The following is a 22,081-nucleotide window of genomic DNA, read 5'->3' on the forward strand; positions in this document are numbered from 1 at the left end:
TTCTTCCAGTTGGGACAGAAGGTGTAGCCATCTTCTAAGCACTGGTTTGTCAGCTCTTTCTTTAAGGGATGGCTGGCTCCAGAACAAGCCAAACTCACTCTACAATTCCACATTGTGGCACAGCAACCACAGAGAACCTCAAAGCTGAAATTGCAACTTCTCTGCAAAATAGGGCCATTGATTTCATCAAAAATTTTGAGGAAAGGCCTTTAGCTTAGATTCCACCACCTTCAGACTCCACAGAGTTGCTCAGCGTGATAGCATGCATCTTTGGAAACTTACCTCAGGGTTTTAGAATACTTGACCCTAATGTCTAGATAACAATTTTCTCTGAGATTTTACTAATTCTAATTCCCTCTTAAATTGTTTTCCCTACTTGCCTCTTGTCTTTAAGTAATAAGAATCTCCTTGCACATTCTTAGGTATTTCTTTAGGAGAATTGGAAGTTTCCAGCCGAGGAGATTGTGCTTGTGGATTGGAAAGAGAGGTTTCTGGGCTGAAAAGGTATAAATCCTACAGAGACAATCTTGATGACTTTATTTAAAAGCAGTTATCAGCGTTGTGTTTTATTCTAGGTGCTCATGTTCATAATGAAATCTACATGCACCTTTTTCATTATTTATATTATGATTCTTATTCATGTGTACATATATGCACACACACACACAAAGGCCTCCACAATCCTACCGGTATACACGTTCATATGCCCCATTTGTGTCACTTCCATTAATCTCTGGGTGCATGCATTTGCAATGAAGTGTGTAGCTTCTCTTTCCTCTTATTATCAACACATGTCCACATACCCTTTGACTTTCTGCATTTTGGATCCCATGAGATTAGGGCTTTTTCAAGGGAGATTAAATCTTGAGTTTCTTTAAATCTTCATACTTAAAGGCAGGATTGGTTTTCATGGAGAAACAAAAACTAAACCGAGCCTTGATTCAGATTTTATTTAACTAACTTTCTGGGGAATTTGTTCTTCAGTAATAAATACTAAATGCAAATGTAATGGACAAGGGGTTCAAGCAGATTATTGAACCTATCTTGTAGCTGAAACAAGTGGTCAGATACGAAGCTCAGACGCTGACATTGAACTAGAACATGAAGCAAAACAGTTAGCATGGAGCGCGAGAAGAGCACTGGGCTAGGAATGAGACTGCTAGATTGTTACTTGAGTGTTCTTAGCTTAATGTGGGCAGCTGATGTTAGTTGCAGGCCTGTGCCCCTCTAATCCCAGTGATGGGGCATGACAGTCTGTCTCTCCTCCATTGTTCAAGTTAGTTATCACTGAAGTATTACATATTAGCTCAAGGTCCTGCCCTGAACAAGCCTGCAAACATCCCCACTCTGAAGAGTCAGTCCCATTTTTGTTTTACGGCAGTTTATCTCTTGTGGCCCTCCTCTGGAAGCTGTCCAAACTCTGAGCACTTGCTGTCCATCCCCTGTTTCCCACCCCACACTTCAAGGCCGGGGAAAAGCCAGGGAAGGTCCTATTGGCTCGTCTCCCTCTTTCCTAGCCTGCATATCCACCAAGCTTGGGATTTAGCCTCTGTTTTTAGAGAGGAAAACAAGTGTGTTCTCCCAGCCATCAGTATCTTTCCAGCTCCATGGACCAAGTGATTAGCGCCTCATTAGCGCCTCATCAGTTGCTTTTGCACAAGAGACTCTGGGACAACAAGCCTTTTTACAGCAGGTTTTCTTTTAATTTCCTCTGTTGTTTTCTGGCTGTTAACTATACGGATAAATGGTAAAACATAATTTTCATTTTTTTAGGCCCCATGAGTGTGGGTATGCTATATTTCTATGGATGAGGAGTTCCACATGTCAGCAAAGCATTTATTTATTTAGTGAAGTGGCTATAATATTGACACACAGATTTGCAGCAGCATCCAAATCTTGGGGGGAGAAAAGAGCCTTTTTGAAGCAAATGAAACCACCTTCTGTGATGGCACCAGAAAGGTTTATACCTGAAGAGCAGAAATGAACCTGATAATATGCTTCCTTTCTAGAAAAAAAGAGGTAGAAGAAATCGCTGAAGGAGCTGGATGACCAAACCCTCTATTCCCCAAATTATTATGTATCAATAGATACTTCAACTCTGTCCCTTAAATGGCTCTGAAAAACACAAATAACCGTATTTGTTATTAGAAACAAATTCATAATGTCTAACCCAATCCCTTATTTTAATCTATATACATATTAAAATAATCCCATATATATGATTATTATATGGGATATATATTTACATATATATGTATATGTTTGTGTATATATATATTTACATAAATATATATTTACATATATATATAAATATATTTTTTAATGCTCAGGATAGTTCCATATTGTTTCGTTTCTTGGTTCCTTCTAATAAATTCAATGAGATTCATAATTTCCTCACTTTTATTTAGGAAGGAGTTGGGGTCTGTTTTGAATGCTTTCTAGGATAAAACAGCAGAACGGATCGAAAGTGTGGTGGAAGGATAATGGGAATAGGAGGCAGAGAACTTGCACATTCCTATTTCCTGCTGAGAGATCTTGGAAAAACATGGTCTTCCCTTTGCCTCAGTTTCTTAATATACAAAACGGAACCACTGTCAACCCCCTGTGTGCCACAGAGGGTTATTTGAGCACCAAATGAGATCGTAACTGTTGACATGCTCTGTGAGCTGTACAAGGCCAGACAAACAGATAGAGCCCACTCTCTGGGCAGTGCACGTGACACGCAGTCTTGTTGGGCCCTGAGCTGAGAGACTGAGAGCCGCTCTTGAGACGTGCCATGTTTTAAGGCGTATCTTCCTTACATTGTTGTTGGTGTCTGGTTTTTAGATGTTTTGCCATTAGCATTTTTCACTTTGAGTATCTAGTGACGGAGAATGCTTTAAAAAATACAAGCAGACGGGGAGGGGGATGCTTTACTTATTTAGGTTCATCATTGGAAAGGGACAGTTAGATTTTGTTTTCAGGCTTGGAACCCTGAACATTTTGTAGCAAAATGGCATCGCCTGCTGCATTTAATTCCTTGCCAGCCACTCTTGCTTTCAAAAGATTCTGTCAATTTCAACATAATGTTTTGTAAAATAAGAGTCTATGAAGCTTCCTCTATAAATTTGGTGGTATAACTAATCTTTCAGGAAGCCTCTGAAGGGATAATGATTTTTAAGTGGTATCCTATTCTTTCCAGGACCAGCATTTGTACATGGGGAAATAAGACAGGTGAAGAGCAATGCTAGACCCCTCCTTTAATCGGTTTGAGTGCCAGTAAATAGGTGTAAGTGGGATTCCCACTGAGAAATGTGTTTGAGTGAAAATGAAACCCTTGGTAATGAATCCTGAGGCCAGAATGTCAACTTCACAGTATTCTGTCATCTATAGCCCCTAAAAACATCCCAGGTATTTGTGATGACAGCCACTGATATAAGCTCTCTGTAGTTGTGAATACATGGCAAGTAAAATTTTCTCAAATGTTATTTTTCATAGATCTCCAGGTGACAATCATGTGCATTGTATCCGACAAAATTCTGTGAATGATTTTCTAGAAGTATTTTGATCGCTCCAGAAAGAAATCAGCATAAAGCTGCATACCTAAAATCCTAAGAAATTCATAAGTATTTTTCTCAAGTTCAGGCTGCCTCAGCTTCTCTTTTCTCTCTTTACCTTTTACCTCATAGAGAGGCAATCTTGATGGCAAAAGGTTGGGCTCAATTTTTGTTTGTCTTATGTAGAAAAGCAACACCTCTGTTCTGGACCACTCTCCAGTAGACAAAAAACATCCCAGCTTTCGAAATGAGAGTCCAAATTGGGTTACCACTGGGATTTTAAATTATGATGTGAAATTGGAGAAGGCAAGCTGCTTCAGAGTGAAGTTTCATAATTTATTCCGATAATCTGGAGGGGATGATCTCCTTCACAGCACTGTTAAAGCCTGCCTTGAACAAGCTCATTTCACTACATAACTTCCTAGAGACAAGACTGATTATTTAAGGATTTCAGAGGTATCATTTGGGGAATAACTCACCAGATAGAGAAAGTTTGATCTAATATGTTAACAGGCACAAAATCTAATATTTCAATGCTTTCTCACCCTGCCCCTTCTCTGAGAGTTTAGCCTTTCTTAGGGGCCATTCTGTCCTTTCCCAGGCTAGAAATGATTGATTGTATTTCATGTCCCAAAGTAAAGTCTCCTCCAAGTCCGTTGGACGTGAAGGCAACCAAAAAGACCCATGTTATTTTTCTGTCACTTCACAGCATCGAGGACCTTCTTGTTTATGTGTGTGGGGTATGGTGGGTTAGCTTAAGGGAACTGTCAAATTAAAATGAAAAGAAAGCAAGTTGGGGCAAGAAAACCCTCACTCTGAATGTGAAAGAAAATAGCAGTGTTCTTTTCTGTGGCAAAGATTTGTGTACTGTTGGGGGAAGATTCATTTTATTTCTCAGGTAGATTTTACCTTCTGAGATTCTGCACGCACGTGTGCGCGCACGCGCACGCGTGTGTGTGTGTTGGCTGGTGGGGGGGGTGGAGCCATATAAAATGTAGTTGTTTATGAGTTTATACTTTCTCTTTAGCATAATAAATGCCCTGCTTATTTTCTCAGAATGTGACCATAAAATTTGGAATTGAGAGGAATTCAGAGGCCCGTGTCACAGTTCATGGTAAAGTTTTGCCCAAATATTTCCTTCAGAAACATTTAGTCATAACAATCCAAATCAATTCTTATCTGCAACTGGCATCAGAAAAAGAAATCAGTAGGTGGGGGCTGTAGACCCTGATGCTGCATCTATTTACAATCTTTCTTTTCCAAGGTTTTAGGGTTCATGATTCACATAAGGAAATTTGGGGGGAGCTACCACATCTGGCATGCGTTAACTCTGTTCCATGGGAAAACTAGGATTGCTTTTGGGCTAATTTTGTTGGAAATGGCACACGTACAAAAAGAGACTTTTGGAACATGTTTTAAGCCTTTCACCTGAGGTCAGCCTCTGCTGAAAGAGTGTTTAGTTTGGTAGGCATGGTTTCTTGCTTCTCCTACCCCAGGGTGTAAATTCTGCAGTGATTCCTGGGTATATGTTTTCAGCACCAGGGACAGCAAACAAGCCCCTGAATTGAAGGGCCGTGCTCTCCTGATGGACCTCCCAGACCCAGGAAGGGTAATATCGTTTTGTTTTCCTTTACTCCCTGTCCACTGGGGCCTCAGCTCAGAAGTCTTCATTCTTTAGGTGCTTACATCTTTAATTTATTACCAAGCCCAGCTTAGCTGTCTCTGTCACATTCTTGACCTCCTAACAAGTGGGTTTGGAGTAAGACTCCCAGGTCTGCTGGCTCAGAGAAGCAGAAGGACACTAGACTTCATTTGAAGGCCATGCTTTAGAATAGGCTCCCCCTACAGAAGTCTTTCTAGCATACCAATGACTTGTAAACCCCTAAATGAAAGACTGCTTATACACAATCACTTTCCTTTTAAAATTTCTGCACCTTTCTCACAATGTACAAGTCTATGTTTGACTCGATGTGCATCTGGAGGCAATATTTCACAGCAGTTGAGCAGAAGCTATGAACTTTGGGGATGGAAAAGGGCCCAATGATGCTGCTGTTATGCGTTTTGGACACTCAGTGGGGGCACTGCTTTGATTCTCAGCATCCACCCTTCAACCCTGAGTGCTCTTCAACAGCTGTTTTTGCCTTAAACAATCACAGTAAGAATGCAAATGACTCCTTGTGGCGTTCTTCAGGCCTGACTGAAGGGTGCCCTGAGAAAACAAGGGGAGCAGAAGCACATGTTGTCACATTGCTTTGTTATTGGCCAGTTTTCATACAGCACAATGACAGACAGATGTCATCCTAGAGTCAGCACTGTCTGCCCTTAACTAATTGTCACTATCTTCTCCACTCGTGTCAGGATGAATCCCCGGTTGGTTCATCCTGGGATGAATAAGGCAAGTCAGTCACTGCAGATCTCATCTTAAGTACTGCCTTCTATCTCACAGATGTTAGAACAACTCCATTTCGACTGCCTCTGTACCATCCAAGACTCTGAATTCCCTCCATATCTCCTCCCTTTCTTGCTGCTCCCTTTCCGTGTTGCTTATCATAACATCCATTACATGTAGTGGTGTAAGACAATAAGGGGTTTCTTTTAGGAATAAATGAGGTGAAAAAAGTAGGCCAGAGCCAGATCTTAGAGGAGCAATTTCAGTGAAACTATAATTTCTAACTTGGGAGTGGGTCTAAGGTGTAGCCATCCATTCCTTCCATTCCTTGTCCTCCTGAGTGAATCCCATTCCAGTGCTCACGCTTGCCCTGCCAAAAAGGCCATGGCGCAAGATTCTCTAGATTATTTGAATGAAGACCGGAGGTGAGCAGCATCCAACACCTCTGTAAGAGTTCTTTAGAATAGAGGAGATTTGACTTATGTTTAAATCCAGGAAGGCTCCTATGTTTAAAATGTTGAGAAATAATATGTACAGAAAGGACCTATGGTGACAGGAAAACTTAATACAAATTATTTTCCCCTAGAACAGAGAAGAAGGAGCTGCAAAGTGACTGCTAATGAAGCAATGATCTTCTGGCTGGGGGAAATGTGGCCTGAGACTAGAGATGCAGAGCCAGCATCTCTAGAAGGAGAGATGCTGTCAATAGAAGAAGCCCCCGGAGGGACCTGGTCAGACAATACAATTTTATAAAGGTTCTCAGTACTTTTTCTGAAAAAATTCCTAAAATTTTCAAGGGCACTTCTAGCCCTCTGCCTCTTTAGAGGTGAGCTCAGTGCTACGTCTGGGTTCTTAAGGCAAATGCCCTACAAACACCAAAGTCTCGTATTTTCCACTCTCAGCCGGCACTGGCTAAGTGGGATATTTTTTCCCTTCCCTAAGTGAAAGGGACTTGTTTTCAGGAGAAGTGTCCTTTAAACATCCAGCTAAAACTGGAAGTAATTTTTTGCATGAATGGCTTTTTACAGCTAGGTCTAAAGCAGAACAAAACTTGTATTAAACTAAGTGCTACTTTACATATCTTATTTCAAGGGAAATGAAGGATTTATTGCCGTGTAAATGATATACACTGATTTGCTTCCTACTGGACATTACATGTCCCTTTATCTTTAGGCTGATGTGCAGCAAACTTTCAAACTCTGGAAAATCAGCTGGTACCTACTTCAGTGCATTACTAGGATATTACGTTCCCTGAGAGGAATTTTCCCAATGAAGTTTAGGTACTGTTGTAACTGATTTCCATCCCCCCTCCCTAAGCTTCTGTACTAAGTATATGTAAAGTTACTATATCTTGTCTGACCCCATGTGCTTGTGTGTGTTTCCCAATGTTTATATAAATATATTGGTGATCGGAAGGGTTAGCTGGATTACAGCAACTGCTGAACATGGTGCGTGTGGCATGTGGCACACCTCATGCCTGTGCACACCCATTCTGAGGCCAAGCTAATTTTACAGGTTTTGAAATCAAAAAAACATCAGCAACAATAACAACAGTGTGGCTTGAATTGAGGAAAGTTTGACGATGGATACAGTATTGCCAAGTCATCATTTATGGGTGGAGACCTTGACCACAGCAGAGCTGAGGTGTGTTCAACTGGATCTTATGTCCTTTGTTTTAATCCCAATTGATCGTTCCTCATTTGTATTTTATGACTTAGAAATACGCCTACGTGATGCTTGTTTTTCTCCCAGGCCTCTGGAAAGTGCTGATCATGATTGCTTCCCATCATTTGGATCCCAAAGTTGATAACTTAGCATGAGTAACTGAGGCTTTAGTAGAACTGTGTTTTACTAACTGTATCTCCTCCTTGAGGTGCTGTTCCCTTCATTCTTTTCCTTTATGACAGGTGAATGCATTGAATGCATTGGCTATGATAATTTTATTTGCATCCTGGCAAGTTTTAGAGGATCAATCTAATTAAAATGATGACTGCGTTTGCCTTTGAAGAAGAGGTTTATTGTCTAAGTAAAACTCTATGTGAAGGTGTCCTTTATGCAAAAAAAAAAAAAAAAAAAAAAATCCAACTTGATAAGATGGCCACAGGTTAGAGGGGTGTGTTCTCAGTTGATATTAAGGGATATGTTGAAAAGGCAAGTGCCCACCCTTTCTCTATTCTTCATGCCCTCCCTTCCTTCTTCCCCAACCTCAAAAGAAAACAGAAAATTATTTTTTTAAACTGTATTAATAATTTATGTTTAATACAAAAGGCTGATTTAATGGTATCACCAAAGGTCGTTTCTCCCATTGTGCATGTCCTTCAGTCTCAGCCCCATACCCATCACCCCATTCTTCACCCTCATGCTTCCATCCCAAGGCAAACACGTGTCTTCATCGGAATCTATGGGTGTTGAAATTAAATGTGGGGGCAGAGATTTAACACCATGGCACTAATACAAATCAACCATTCTTCACTTTCAAATGGTTAATTGCTACAGGAAGGCAAACTCTTTCCTTGGTTTTTGTTTAAAAGCATTTTATACATATATATGTATATATGTGTGTGTATGTATGGACATATGTATGTATATGCACATGTACATGTATATATGTATATATCCATCTTCAATATAAATATATCATATGTGAGAGTTGTAAATACTCCTTGGTCATATGTCTGTCTTTCTCATAGTACCACATCTTCAATGTTATCTTAACAACTCCATTTATTGATTGATGAAATTGTGTGTAGAACTGTATCCTCCTGACATAGTTTATGTAGGGTCTCTTCTCAAATAAAGTATAAAACAACAATGCCCTTGTTTTATCTGGATTCATTATGTGGTAGGAAAGCATGTTGAATTTAAAGATAGTTTGAAAGTTTGGGAAAGTCCTAATGTGTGCAAAGGTCATGAGATCCAGGATTATCTCGAGAGCTTGAACCTTGCTTTTCTGAAAGTAAAAGTGGATTGCACAATTTTTAAGGTAGCCGATAAGTTACACATTGGATGGAAATGAGTGTCGTAAGGGGAACATACATGCAATTATCATTTGAGACTGGGTCCCAAGGAAAAGATTGAATATCTCCAGCTCCGTGTCTTGGTGACATCCTGTTACTCCAGATACATTGATATTCAACTTCTCAGTTACAATCATTTGAGTAAGTTCTCAAAGTGGGATAAAATGTGTTCTATTGAATATCCATTTACCCCAAAGGTTTGATTATCCTGTAGCATAATTAATTTAAAACTCCTCCCTCTCTTCTCTTTTCATTCTAGTTTCCCTCTCTGTCTACATATTTTCTGCTTTATGTCATATAATGTGTTTTCTCTAATAATATTTCACTGCTAATTTTCATTAACTTTTTTCAGAAACGTTGATGGGTTCTGGGAGAAAGTGTGAGAGACAGGAGGCACGGGTTGCAATTCCATGAACAAGAGTTCAATGGAGATGTAGAAAGGTTTAAACAGAGTTTTTCCATTATGGCACTATAGACGTATCAGACTAAATAATTCTTTGTCGTGGGGGAGCTTTTCTGTGCATTGCACGATATTCATCAGCATTTTTATTAGTGCATTAGCAGTCCTTCCTGCCTCCTCCACCCCCACTCCACTACTCTATGAAGACCAAAATGCCTCCAGACTTTGCCAGATGCTTCCTGGGGGGTAAAATTGCTGTCCTTGAGAAACACTGGCTTAAGTTTTGACATCTTGCCACACAGTATTAAAAGAAGAATCAAATTCAGAAAATATGAGAGGCCCCAGTCATGCTCCAGGCCTTTCTAGACTAGCAGCTTGGCTGTCCCACGTGGTAAACTTGCTGCTTTTCTTTAAGCACATTTTTCTTCAAAGCCTGCAAAGCCCGTCGCTGAGAATCAAGTTACAATATTACATTTGGGGTTTAGATAGCGCTAGAAATACCTTCTGCATCTCCATAGATCAAAAATGTTTTCATCCCTTAAATATTGGTTCATAACCCTTAAAAATGTGTAATTTGTGTGTGATTAAATCCTTTGGATCTGTGTAAGAAACCCAAACACTCTTTTTATTTGTTTTTTGTTTTTATCGGTTTTTTTTTGTAATTTTGTTATTTATTTATTTATTTAATTTTATTATTTTTTCCCAAACACTCTTTTTAAAGGTGATGTCCCTGTGAAAGATGCGGGCAGACCTAAGGGAGAGGAATCTTTGTGCTTCAATCTTTGCAACATATTTTCCACCTGGCCCACATGGTTACATACATTATAAGCTTATAAGCAGAACTTTTGTAGGCCTAGGATATAGGTCTCCAGTATATAAATTCCTTTCATTCTGTTAATAGAACTTGCATTAAGTTGGTCGGCAAAAGTGAACGTTCTTTGTACAATTCTATAAACACAGTATACATTTAATGGACATTTGCTGCAATGGGCTGGATTTCTCATTCTCTAAGCTCCAGATTACTTGTACAACATTCAAAGTGCTGTCATTATGCCACCTCTTCAACTCACTCATGGAAGCCCTCAGGATCTAAAATCCTGAACAACCTGACAGTATGTTCATTATGAAGGAAATATCTCTTCTCCCCAGAATGTGGCTACCTTTGCATTAGTGGCTTCCTATGACAGCCAGCTAGAGCAGAATTAGGCTGCTTGAAGGCAAAATAGGTGTTTCTCAAGGTAGGAGTTTGAATGGCCTCTGACATCTAGGCCTAAGGCTTGACCTTTACATAGTGTGCTCCAGTGATGGCTTGAGAACCAAGTGCTGTGAGAGACCTCTGGTCCACCCCAGAGAGCCTCAAACTCAGCCTTCTGCAGGAAGCCCTTCCTACACGACACAAAGGCCAAGGAGGCTGTGGAGGCCTGCAGCTTCACCTTAGATTGTCCTTATGCCCTTGTGACTCATTATTTGACATTTAATTTGAGATGACAATCCGAGGACTGGATCACATTGTGTCCTCCTGTGTCTGGAAAGTCCTTGATTGCCGATCTCATTCAACTACCTGCCTGTGGCTAGGATTCTCAGATCAATAAGAACTGGGACAAAGTCCCAAAGAAAAGCATCTCCCAGTGCTGGAGAGCATGGCTGGTAAAATGATCTTATGAAGATCACCTGGTCCCAAAACATCAGCATCTCAGTGGTGACACAAAAAAGACATGGTTTAAAGAGGGTACTTTAGAAATAGCAGCTCGCCATTGCTGGGAGTGAATCTGGAGGCTGTTCATGATGATACCGAGAGCAGAAATGCCAAGAAGGTATTCACTTGACACAGGAAAGAGGCGCAAATGAATCTGAAAGTTGATGTCTGAGGTAGGGGTCACTCTTTTTAAAAAAGTTAATAATTAAGTTTGATTAAAATTTATTATTTAAGAAACAGCGTCTCCACCCTATTGCCCAGGCTGGAATACAGTGGCACCATCATAGTTCATGGCAGCCTCAAACTCCCGGGCTCAAGTGATCCTAATCCCCTGCCTGCCTCAGCCTCCTGGGTAGCTAGGACCACAGGTGCATGCCATCACATCTGGCTAATATCACTTTTTTTTTTTTAACTTTTTGTAGGGATGAAGTCTCACTATGTTGCCCAGGCTGGCCTCAAACTCCTGGCCTCAAGCTATCTTCCTGCCTTTGCCTCTCAAAATTCTAGAATTACAGGAATGGTAGGTAACTCCTGGTAAGGACCTTGGGTAGATATAGAAGTAAGTTCCCCCAAACACTGCTCAATCTTCTCAGGACACATTTCCTTAGTATTTCAAGGCATGGTGGGCTCCTTGCACAGGGCCATGCCCTGTTCTTTGCTCTTGTTGGGATGCTCAAAATTACTTAGCTATTAGCTAGGGAGATGTTCTATTTTAACCTCTCTTTTCCCCTATCATGAATGTTCTGAATTATTCAAATCTCCAATTCAGGGCTCAGCAGAGGATCTAATTACTGCCCTGCTTGCCATTTGCTGATGAGCTTCAAGAGCCAAAGAATGACTTTAAAACAGTTAAATATTGAGAGGCAGCTTCTTTAGAAAATTCCGTAGGAGTCTCAGTCTTATTAAGAAAAGCTGGATGGCATGGTCTGAGAGAGTTTGCTGGATAAGGCCATCTTCTGACTACACATAATTGCCAGATACTCAAGGCTCAGGAGAGAGTCCTGCCTTGAATTAAATAAGCTGATCTCTATGAGTGTCCTGGTCACAGTCCTTTTCTCGTCAGAATCTTGAAAACATTCACCACCCCTCTTGTCACTCAGGAGGGATGGTCTTAGCTGGCAAATGCTGATGTATAATGGAAAGAGGTGGTGGAAGGAAGAAGGTGCAGAAGCTTCTGTCTAACGCAAGAGTGGAGGGTTTTAAGCTGAGGAAAACAGAGCAGAGATGCAGTTTGGAAGACATGTCTCTTTTTAGATAATCATTCGTTTATCTGCTCGTTCATTCACTGATTTATCCATTAATTCATTTGTGTAATCAATCAGTTTAGGAGTGCCTTTAAGGTAGATGAGGCACAACATGCTGGAGCCTGAAGATGTAAAAGGATTTAAGGCTCCCCTCTCTCCACACCATCTCCATCCCTGCCTCATTCTGGGAACCCCATACTGAACAGAAGACAAAGGAGTAGGGTGCTAAAAGCAAGCGTATAAGACGCAAAAGGAGGGGAAGTATTTTTGTCCATGACTTGGGTGTTGGCTAAGAGGAGAGTGTTGGATGAAGAGGCTGCCCTGGGCTTCTCCCAGAACAGAGCCAAGTTCTCACCCACTGTGACCTTGGGCTGTGCGTGGCAAGTGCTAGGGCTTTGAGACAGCACCTAATCAGCGTTCTGTGAGCGTCTTTGCCTTCTGCAGAATTTCACTCTAGGTGGGAAGCCAGAACTCTCCTCCCAAGCCCCATGCACGTACTGACTTAGAAAGCAGGGAAATGTCTCAATCATGGTGTGCCACCCTTAAGTCACTGCTCCAGGGACACACCAGCCCTGCTCATTTTCCACCTCTGTGAGATGCAACAAGCCAGTGTGCTCTGCTACAGAATGCAAAGCCCCACTGGCAGAGGTATGCTCAATGGGGCTGATCCTAAATGTGATTTATGGAGTTAGCTCATTTCCTGCCTCTGATGCTGGCCTCAGCTGCCAGGAGTTTGACTGACAATTTCTGTTTATTTATTTCTCACTATATAATATCTGACTTCACATTATAAATTCTTTTGGTTGGAATTTCATGGCGTCTGTTCCAGTATTTATTGATGGGCTGCTCCTCGGGAACTCGGTCCTTTTTTTGGGATGAGCTGGACTCTGAGCTCTTGGTTGTGCCTGTGAGGGTGAGGCTAGGGCCCTGTCACCCCTAGAGATATTTTACTATTGTAAAAATCCTCTTGTGTCTCTTGATAGACAGTCTTCTTTACGTTAGAGATATGGTCACCTATGATGGATAACTTGTGACTCAGAACCAGTGGAAGTAATCGGCAAAGAGTAACTCAGAGTCGAAGTGGTGTGTGTGCCTGACCATCTAGAAGAGGTCTGGAGGGGTAGAGTGTGACATGCCGGTTTTTGCCTGGATGATGGCTACCATGTCCTTTCCCTTATTCCTTCCTTCTAGTCCACAGATAAAGCAAAATGATCACTTAGCCAAAGGTTGGACAAAAGACCCCGGGAGAGTTCTGAATGTGTTTTTTCTCACCCTATGAATGTGGGGCCTTTCATCTAGAAATGATTGACCATAAAATGTTTTCGAGAAGAATCATGAGTTTTTCAAACATGGGCTGCATATTGCTCATAAAAATTTTACATTTTCTCTAGAGAAATGAGGCCATCATATTGTTCGTGAGTTTATTTCCAGTGCCATCAACCACTGTTAAGACCCCCTCTGTCACCCTCAGTCAGCCTTGGCTGCACCAACTCCTGTAGCCCAGTGCTGCAGGGTTGATACAGACCAGCCCTCATCAGTCCTAGAGGAAGAAAATAACATTCATTAAGCACCACCCATGCACCAGTTGGGCACCTCAATAAACCTTCAACATAATCACTCCCCATGAGTTACGTATTTCTGTCTTTACTTTGCCAGGTGAGAAAACTGGGATTTGAAGAGCCTAAGTCTCAAAAAGATTAATTTCCTTCCCAAAGGACACAAAGCAAGAATGAGTGAGGGACAAAATTTAACCTTATGTCTCTCTGACCGCAAAGCAAAGTTTGTTTCTACTTGGCATTCCCTGTGAGAACGTTTAAAGGAAAACTCTGACTTCTACAGCATTACTTTATTCCCAAACAAGTAGGAAAAAATACAGCTCTCATTATTCCAACATCCTTGTCATCCACTGGGGACCTTGGGCAAGTCATTTAACTTCTGTGGGTGTCAGTTTTCTCATTTATAAAAATATATAGTCCTATCTATGTTCTGTTGTTATAACACAGGGTCATGTGAAGACATGCACAAAGTGTCTAGTGCAGGGTCTGGCACTTGATAGGCCCTGAATAAATGGAAGGAATCATTTGTCATCATCATCACCATCATTATCAGTTGTCTTCATCCTCCTCCTCCCCCTCATGTCATCAACATTATAATCATCATCATTCTTCTTATCTTATTGAGAGTGGCCTATCCTTTCACTGAGAATTAAATGTGTCCCTGATAGGCTTGGATACTCTCTGGGAGGCCTCTTCTGAATGAAGGAGACCTGGTGAGCCAATGACAGTACTGACATTACATTATTGATTTGTGCCTCCCAAGGCCAAGCCCTTTTAAGATTCATTCAATCAAACAATAAAAACCTCAGCTGCCACACTTTTCCAAGCATGGACCAAATTCAATCCGTCTCTCCCCATCCTCCCCCAGCCTGGTCATGGTTATTTTTCTCTAACTGTTCACACAAAGAGAAGATCACTAACAGCCACTGAATCGATCCAGAAGTAATAGTGGCTCCCAGAGCTTTAAAGCTGGCATATATTTTACAAAATTAAAAAATGTGTCTTCTGTTAATATTTGAGCAATAGAAAGAGACATAGAAGAGTGTAATCTGCCATTTTAGAGTCATCTGCTTGCTGCTTAGGTGGATTTTATTAATCCCATGTTCCAAATGAGAAAACTGAATTTCAAAGAGGTGAATTGACTCGTCTGATGACACAAGCTCATAAATGGCAGAGGTGACATACGAACCTAGGTTCATCTGGCTCTGAAGCCCATGCTATTTTACAATGTTCTGCTGCTTTTGTAAACTCACAAGGACTTACAGACACATACATACTGACACGTGATTGTATATATATTACAGTTTCCCCAAAGACTTCTCAGGGCAGCCAGGTCAGGGTTAGTTAGATGAACTTGCAAAGCAAGGGACTCCAAGGTCAAGGCCATCATTGCCCTCCCATGTGGTATCTTTATAGACCAGAAATAGAAACTTTTCCCCAAGCCCTGGGTCACGGTCATAATGCCCTGAGACCTTGAGAGCAAGGATAAAGAGTCTGGAAAGTATGATTTTCATCTTATTCCTATTCCTGGGCAAATATCTCACACCATCGACTTTACTGATCTTCAGATAGGAGGATAGCAAGGTGATATTCTGTACTACCAAGCTGAGTGAATGAATGGATAGCAGACAACCAACACTGGGTGTATTTTAACTATGGCCACTCTTTACCAATAAAACAAGGCAAAACATGGAAGCCTTTCATTTCACACCATCAAGGACATACTCATTACCAGGGCTCCTCTAATCCAATGAGCACATCAAATTCTTTGCCTGTGTTTGGAGAACGTGTGTAATAGACATTTACATAAAAGAAGTAGGCAAAATCCATACTAGCAATTTTAAAAAAGGTGAGAAGATGCTACTTTTCCCATGAAGGGTCAAGGATTCATTATAAAAATAAAAATAGTGAGCAGGACAATGTTGACAACAAACGAACAAAAACAGATGAAACAGTAGGAGTCAGTGAAAGACAATAACTTTGCAATAATTTGAGGTTAGAATAGATGAGGAAATTGCGTGCATTAACACAGCTGTTCAAAAAATTAAAATTTTACTGATAGTTCCAGGGATGATGATAACAGAGGCATTACCATTATGTTATTATGACTATTATTAACATTAAAACTCTACCGTCTATTGACTGCCTAAGACAGGCATTATTACGCTCATTTTAAAGACAAACTCACTAAAGCTCAAGGAGATTAAAAGAATTGCCCAAATCTACTCAGCTGCCAAGGTAGAGTCTCTCAATCTTGGCATTATGGACACTTGGTACAAGATAGTTCTTTGTTCTGGGGAGCTGTCCTGTGAGTATGTGGTTTGGCACCAGACTCTGCCATTGTCTGGCACAGCTTCCTTGGCCTCTACCTGCCAGTAGCACCCCCTAGCCATGATGAATAAAATGTCCCTGGACATTGTCAAAATTGGCCCCAGTTGAGCTGAGAACCACTGCTGTAAGAGTTGGAGCTGGGTTTCATGGCTACGTTTACACACTTACTAATACAAGAATAGTGAAATTAAGTCCAGGCAAGGAATCTCCCTCTAAAAAGAAAAATAATCTGAAAACAACTTACCAGCAATAAAAAAAATAAATAAGGGCTGGGGTATAACTTTATATTATAAACTCCCAGAGCGGTGGTTATAACTCTATAAATTCTGGTGGAGTTGTTATGGTCTCTGTTCCTCCCCTCAGCCCTTAGAAGTAATGCTGGAGAAAGAATGCCAATTGGAAAAAAAATAAAAACAGCTGAGATTTGCAGAGAAGTGGCTTGAGGGAACACAGGAAAGCTGAGGGCAAATCCTCTAGTGTAGAGAGCCCTGTTGACTTTGTGAGGCTCTCATCAAAGGCTGTAATGTTGTAATGTTGGTGAGAGCTCCCCTCGGTCCCATGGCTCCAATCTGTCTGGGGACAGATCCAAGCACACCTCTAGTATATCCAGTTCATGGCTGGGATATCAGCCAAACAGTCCGTCAAAGGACATTTGTACCAAGCCAAGTCCTCTAGAATTCCGGTCCCCACTGGGTAGTCCCTCTTTCCTTTCCAGATTTTCTTAGACCACAGAAAAATTGATGGCACACAATTCTCAACCCTCAAACTTCTGCTAAGACATAAATGTTTCAGTTAAGGTGGGAAGAATGTCAAAGAGAATTCACCCACTATGGATCAGAATAAATAGAAGATATGGACCCAATTGCTCATGTTAAAAAAGAGCTTTGATCTTACTGAGGAGGAAAAAAAAAAGAGCTAACAAAAGAAATATAACAATGAATATAATATTCTATTTTATATATATATATATATAGAGAGAGAAAGAGAGTTTTGTTATATATAATATGGATTGTACAATAAAGAGAAACAGAAATGATGGATAAGTAGATAGTTGGGTGAAAGGGAGGAACACAGCATTCAAAATACATTTACAGAACAGAATCTGCAAGAGAAAACAGGAAGAAAATTCTCCAGAGTCCTTGAAGGTATAGAACAAAATAATGATAGAAATTTAATAAAACAAGCTTTATAATCAGATTATAGCCAGCAGACTGAGAAAGAAAAAATGATCATAAGAAATTAAGAAAGCAAATTAAAGACCAATGACAATATCCTTTCCTGACTAACAAATATATAAAAAAAAAAACAGCAAAAAACGTAAGAGACATGGTCAAAAATGAAATCAGTGACACAGAGAAGGAGCTTGAAGAGATTACTATGAGCACAAAGGAAAGGTGTTTAAATCAACTAGAGATAGGAGAATGGATATGGATGTCAGAGATAATTCAACTCAGGTTAATTGATATCCTTTAAGAAGGTAATCAAACAAATGAAATAGAAGCAATATTCGAAGATGCAATGGAAGTAAATTATCCTCAAATTTCAGAAGAATTTGCATATGCAAATATTAAAGTGTATTCCAGAGGAACACGGAGACTTTCTCTGCCTAAATTATTAAATTGTGTATAATAAAGAATTTGAGACAGCGAGGAATGCCTTAATTTTGAGGCAACCAGCCTCCCTCCCAGGGTAAAAATTAGTCTGGTCTTATATTTTTTCACAGTAAAGAAAGAAAATGTGCCACAGGGATGTCATAAGCAGCTTTGCTGAAATTCAAATTCATGTCACTGTCAAGTTGGCTAATAGACTCAACTTAGAAATGAAATCTGTTAATCCTAAAGTTAAACCTATAACTATCATTAAAAAAAGGACATGCAAGGCTGGGCATGGTGGCTCACACCTGTAATCCCAGCACTTTGGGAGGCCGAGGCAGGCGGATCACCTGAGGTCAGGAGTTCGAAATCAGCCTGGCCAACATGGTGAAACACTGTCTCTATTAAAAATACAAAAATTAGCTGTGCCTGATGGCATGCACCTGTAATCCCAGCCACTCGAGGGGCTGGGGCAAGGGAATCACTTGAACCTGGGAGGTGGTCTAAAAAAAAAAGGACATGCCAGTTAAACCCCTTGTGCTAGAAGACTGTTAAACAATTGCTACAGGATTAACAAAAAACGCATGCCCTAAGAATTTTATAAGTCCAGGCAAATTGGATACAAAGTTAAAGGACAGACAGGCCACTGTTCGTGTGACCCCTTCTCACTCTCTCTTCCCACCACCCCCACCAAAAACATGAAAACAGCTCCAAGACAGGAGAAAATGTGGGAATTAGCCATAAATACTTTTAAATATTGAATACAATCTAACAGTTATTTAAATTCTTGTAGAAATAATGGTTTAAAGAATATGAAATTGGGCAATATAGGATTATACTGTAATTAACAAAAATCAGTAAGAGACAACGTAAACATCTCTTCACTTCTCCTAGTAGGGTGTTAGTTAATAGCAGCTAAAGTGAAACAGGTAATTTGGAAATGACTTCATATTTTCTTTGTTCATCCACTGATGTCTTGGCTAATGTGAATAGTGTCATTATAGTGCAGATATTTATTCCACATACTGATTTCAATTCATTTGGAGATACATCCAGAAGTGGATTTGCTAGATCATACAATAATTCTATTTGTTTTTTGAGGGACTGCCATACTTTCTCTACAATGGCTATACTAATTTACATTCCCACCAATGGTGTAGAAGGATTCCATTTCCTTGACATCCTCACCAAGACCTGTTTTCTTTTACCTCTTTGATAATAGCCATTTTCACAGGTGTGAGATGATGTCTCATTGTGATTTCAATTTGCTTTCCCCGATAATTAGCAATGTTGAGCATTTAAAAAATAAACCTATTAGACATCTAAGCTAGGCACAGAAAGATAGATATCCCATGATTTCACTTACATGCAAAATCTAAAAACGTCAGACTTGTAGGAGTAGAGAGTAGAATGGTGGTGACCAGAAGCTGAGGTAGGAGATTGAGTGGGCAATGGTGAGAATTTGACCAGAGGGTGCAGAGTTTTAGTTAGACAAAGGAATACATTTTCAAGATCTGTTGCACAGCAAAATGATCACAATTAATAATAATGTGTCAAGTATTTTCCGAATTGCTAGAAAATAGAGTTAAATGTTTTCATTACAAAAAGTAAGCATGTGAGGTGATGAATACATTAATTAGCTTGATGTAATCATTCCACAATGTATTCATATAGCAAAATATCACAATGAACCCTATAAGTGTATATAATTATTTGGCAATTAAAATTTTAAAATTTGAAAAAGACACAGGAGACATAAATCTGATTCTGACATTTTCATTTTTTACATAATCTTTTATATCAGCAATGTATTAACTTTTAGGCATTATTGTGCAATGGTTTCTATGCTTCCAATGGATTTGGAGGCATAGAAAGATATAATTGAAAACATAGATTGTGTGTGGGCTTTGGAGTTTTACATATCTGCATACACCTTGTATCTGCCACTTAACTAGAGTTTCATTAGACAAGTTCCCTAAATCTAAGTCTGAAGATTCCTCAGCTGTGACAAGGGAATCACACCTACTTAGCAGTGTCGCTTTGAGTTTGTGATGTTATGCCCAGTGCAGTGCTCAGCATTGGTCAGTGTCTTAACACTGAATTACTTTTGCATTTCTCTTGAAAATTCTTTTCCAGTCCATCCATCCATCAATCCATCCATCCATCCATCCATCCATCCAGTTATCCATCCATCCAATTATCCATCCATCCATCCAATCCATCTATCCATTTATGCATCCAAGAAGTTTATATTGAACAGGTGTTTACTAACTGCTGGTGACCCCTCTCGGTAAAAAGATACAGCCTCTGCTTGGCAAAGAGAACTAGCCAGGCAGGATGAGAAGAGGGAGGTGGCAGAACTTCAGGGTCAGAAGATGCAGGTGCTTTCGCAAAGAAGCCTGGGCTACTTTTTATTAATATTTGTTTCAGAGGCAATCCCTTGGTTACTGGCCGGTTCCCATGCTCTTGCTTGGCCTGTTGGAGCAGCGGTGTTGTTCTGAGCCCTCAGAACTTGGAGAATGTGTCATTTTACTTTCCCTTCCTCCCACCTCTTCTGTCTCTGTTCTGCCTCCCATCTGTAAATGCTCAGGCTCTTTATCATGGCTTTGAAATTGAGAAAGACATTTTGGAATGCAATTAGCCACACTGTTGCCACAGAAACGAAAACATAAACTTAAATGATTTATACACAGAGACAACACTTCAGAAAATAATGAATTTAATCCCACAGCTGAAAATGAAATGGATTGGACAATGAGAAAATTGTATTCTTCTCTCCCCGATGAGAAGCCTCCAGGTCTTCATGTGACTTGGGTGTACACTGAGATGGAGAGAATTAGGTGGCCTTAGAGCCACTCCCGCACACACCAGAGGTCAGGGTTCGTGTTGGGATTCATGCCTAACACTCAGCCTGCTCTGCAACTGCTGAGGCAATCCTGTCCAGCAAAACCAAATATAAGGGTGAACATCATTCCATGAACCATAAGCATGTCTGTCCATAAGATCATGCTCGTCTCTTCTTAATACTACGCATATCCGTACCCATAAATCCAGAAAATGTCATTGCATTAAAGTGAAATCTTTTATAGCACCACGGAATGGGAGGGGTTGTGCTTTAAAAACAAAAACAAAACAGAACCTACAAATCAGGTATTCTGCAACAGTTTCTGCCTTGCTCCTGTGCTCCCCCTTGAAGATTGCCTAATTAACACAGCCCCCAGTGCCCTTGGACTCAGGATACTTTCTAAAGTGGCTTAGTAACTACTCAGGCTGTGTCAGGAGTTATAGTACTTTATTTCTGCTATAAAATGTTGTTGTCTTCCTAGGAGATAAGTATAAAAATAAATGAAAGCAGATATTATCTTGAAATATTTATCTTTCAGTCTTCATTTCTTTTCCACATTTTACATATATGGACCCTTTACAATCACTAAGGAGCTTCTGAATTTCTTCTCCTGCACATTCCTGTCAGTGGAACAGATACATGTGTAGTGCACTACGGCCAATCCATATACATTCAAAGTTAATAAAGTATAATTTTTTAATTTTTGAAAAAATATACTGATGTTTTAATTTTTTCTCTCAGACCTAAATGAACCATCTTGCATCCCACTTTGGAAACCACTGTGAATTGGAGGTATCTCATTTGTTTCAAGAAGAATTGGATTGGTTAAAATGGGAGCCATAGAAAAAAATAGCACCTAAATTTCTAATACAAGATCTGAAGGATCAAAATGGAAGGTCATGAGGGGGCTGAGCACAGTGTGTTTCATAACAATCGTCTGGAAAAGGATAGAGAAGATACTAATTCTCATGTCCTCCTGGAAGATTTCAGAGGGGCTGGGGAGAGGAGAGATACGGAAAAGAGCCCCGTGGGTCCCTGGCACTCATGGGATGAGCTTAGATGCATGCAAGGAGCCCCACTCCTTGATAGGACTGATCAGTGATGAAAGCGTCCCATGGTTTCTTGGGAAACCACTCACATCACTCAATCCCACTAATTGACTTCCACTAATTTTGCCTCATTGACTTTCTACACTGGGCCGAATATTGAAGTCATTTTTTTCTATAAAAATGATTTCTTTTTCAGTAGTGAACATGTATACCACAAATCAGCACATAGGGGCTCAAATTCCAAACAAAATCATATCAATTTATACATAATGTTTCATATTTAGGAACTCCTGTTAAGAAATAGTCTACTCACCAGGTTTAGTTAATGTATCAGGGAAAAAAGAAAATACAGTAATTTATTTATATTCTGCAAGCTAGGATTTTCTTTATTTCAGACAGTTCTCTGGATATGCATGAACTTGGAAG

At 40.1% G+C, this 22,081-nt stretch overlaps 1 long non-coding RNA gene across 1 annotated transcript; it reads left to right on the forward strand.

Annotated features, from left to right (window-relative positions):
* Positions 1 to 2,267: 2,267 nt before the first annotated feature.
* Positions 2,268 to 8,739, forward strand: LOC116539491. The gene is made up of 2 exons (XR_004264081.1): positions 2,268 to 5,691; positions 6,512 to 8,739. It is a non-coding gene; the product is annotated as an uncharacterized LOC116539491 (long non-coding RNA).
* The last annotated feature ends 13,342 nt before the right edge of the window (positions 8,740 to 22,081 follow it).

This window comes from Sapajus apella, unplaced genomic scaffold (genome assembly GCF_009761245.1).
Source record: "Sapajus apella isolate SASKATOON/1434 unplaced genomic scaffold, GSC_monkey_1.0 scaffold129, whole genome shotgun sequence".
Classification (NCBI taxonomy): Eukaryota; Metazoa; Chordata; class Mammalia; order Primates; family Cebidae; genus Sapajus; species Sapajus apella.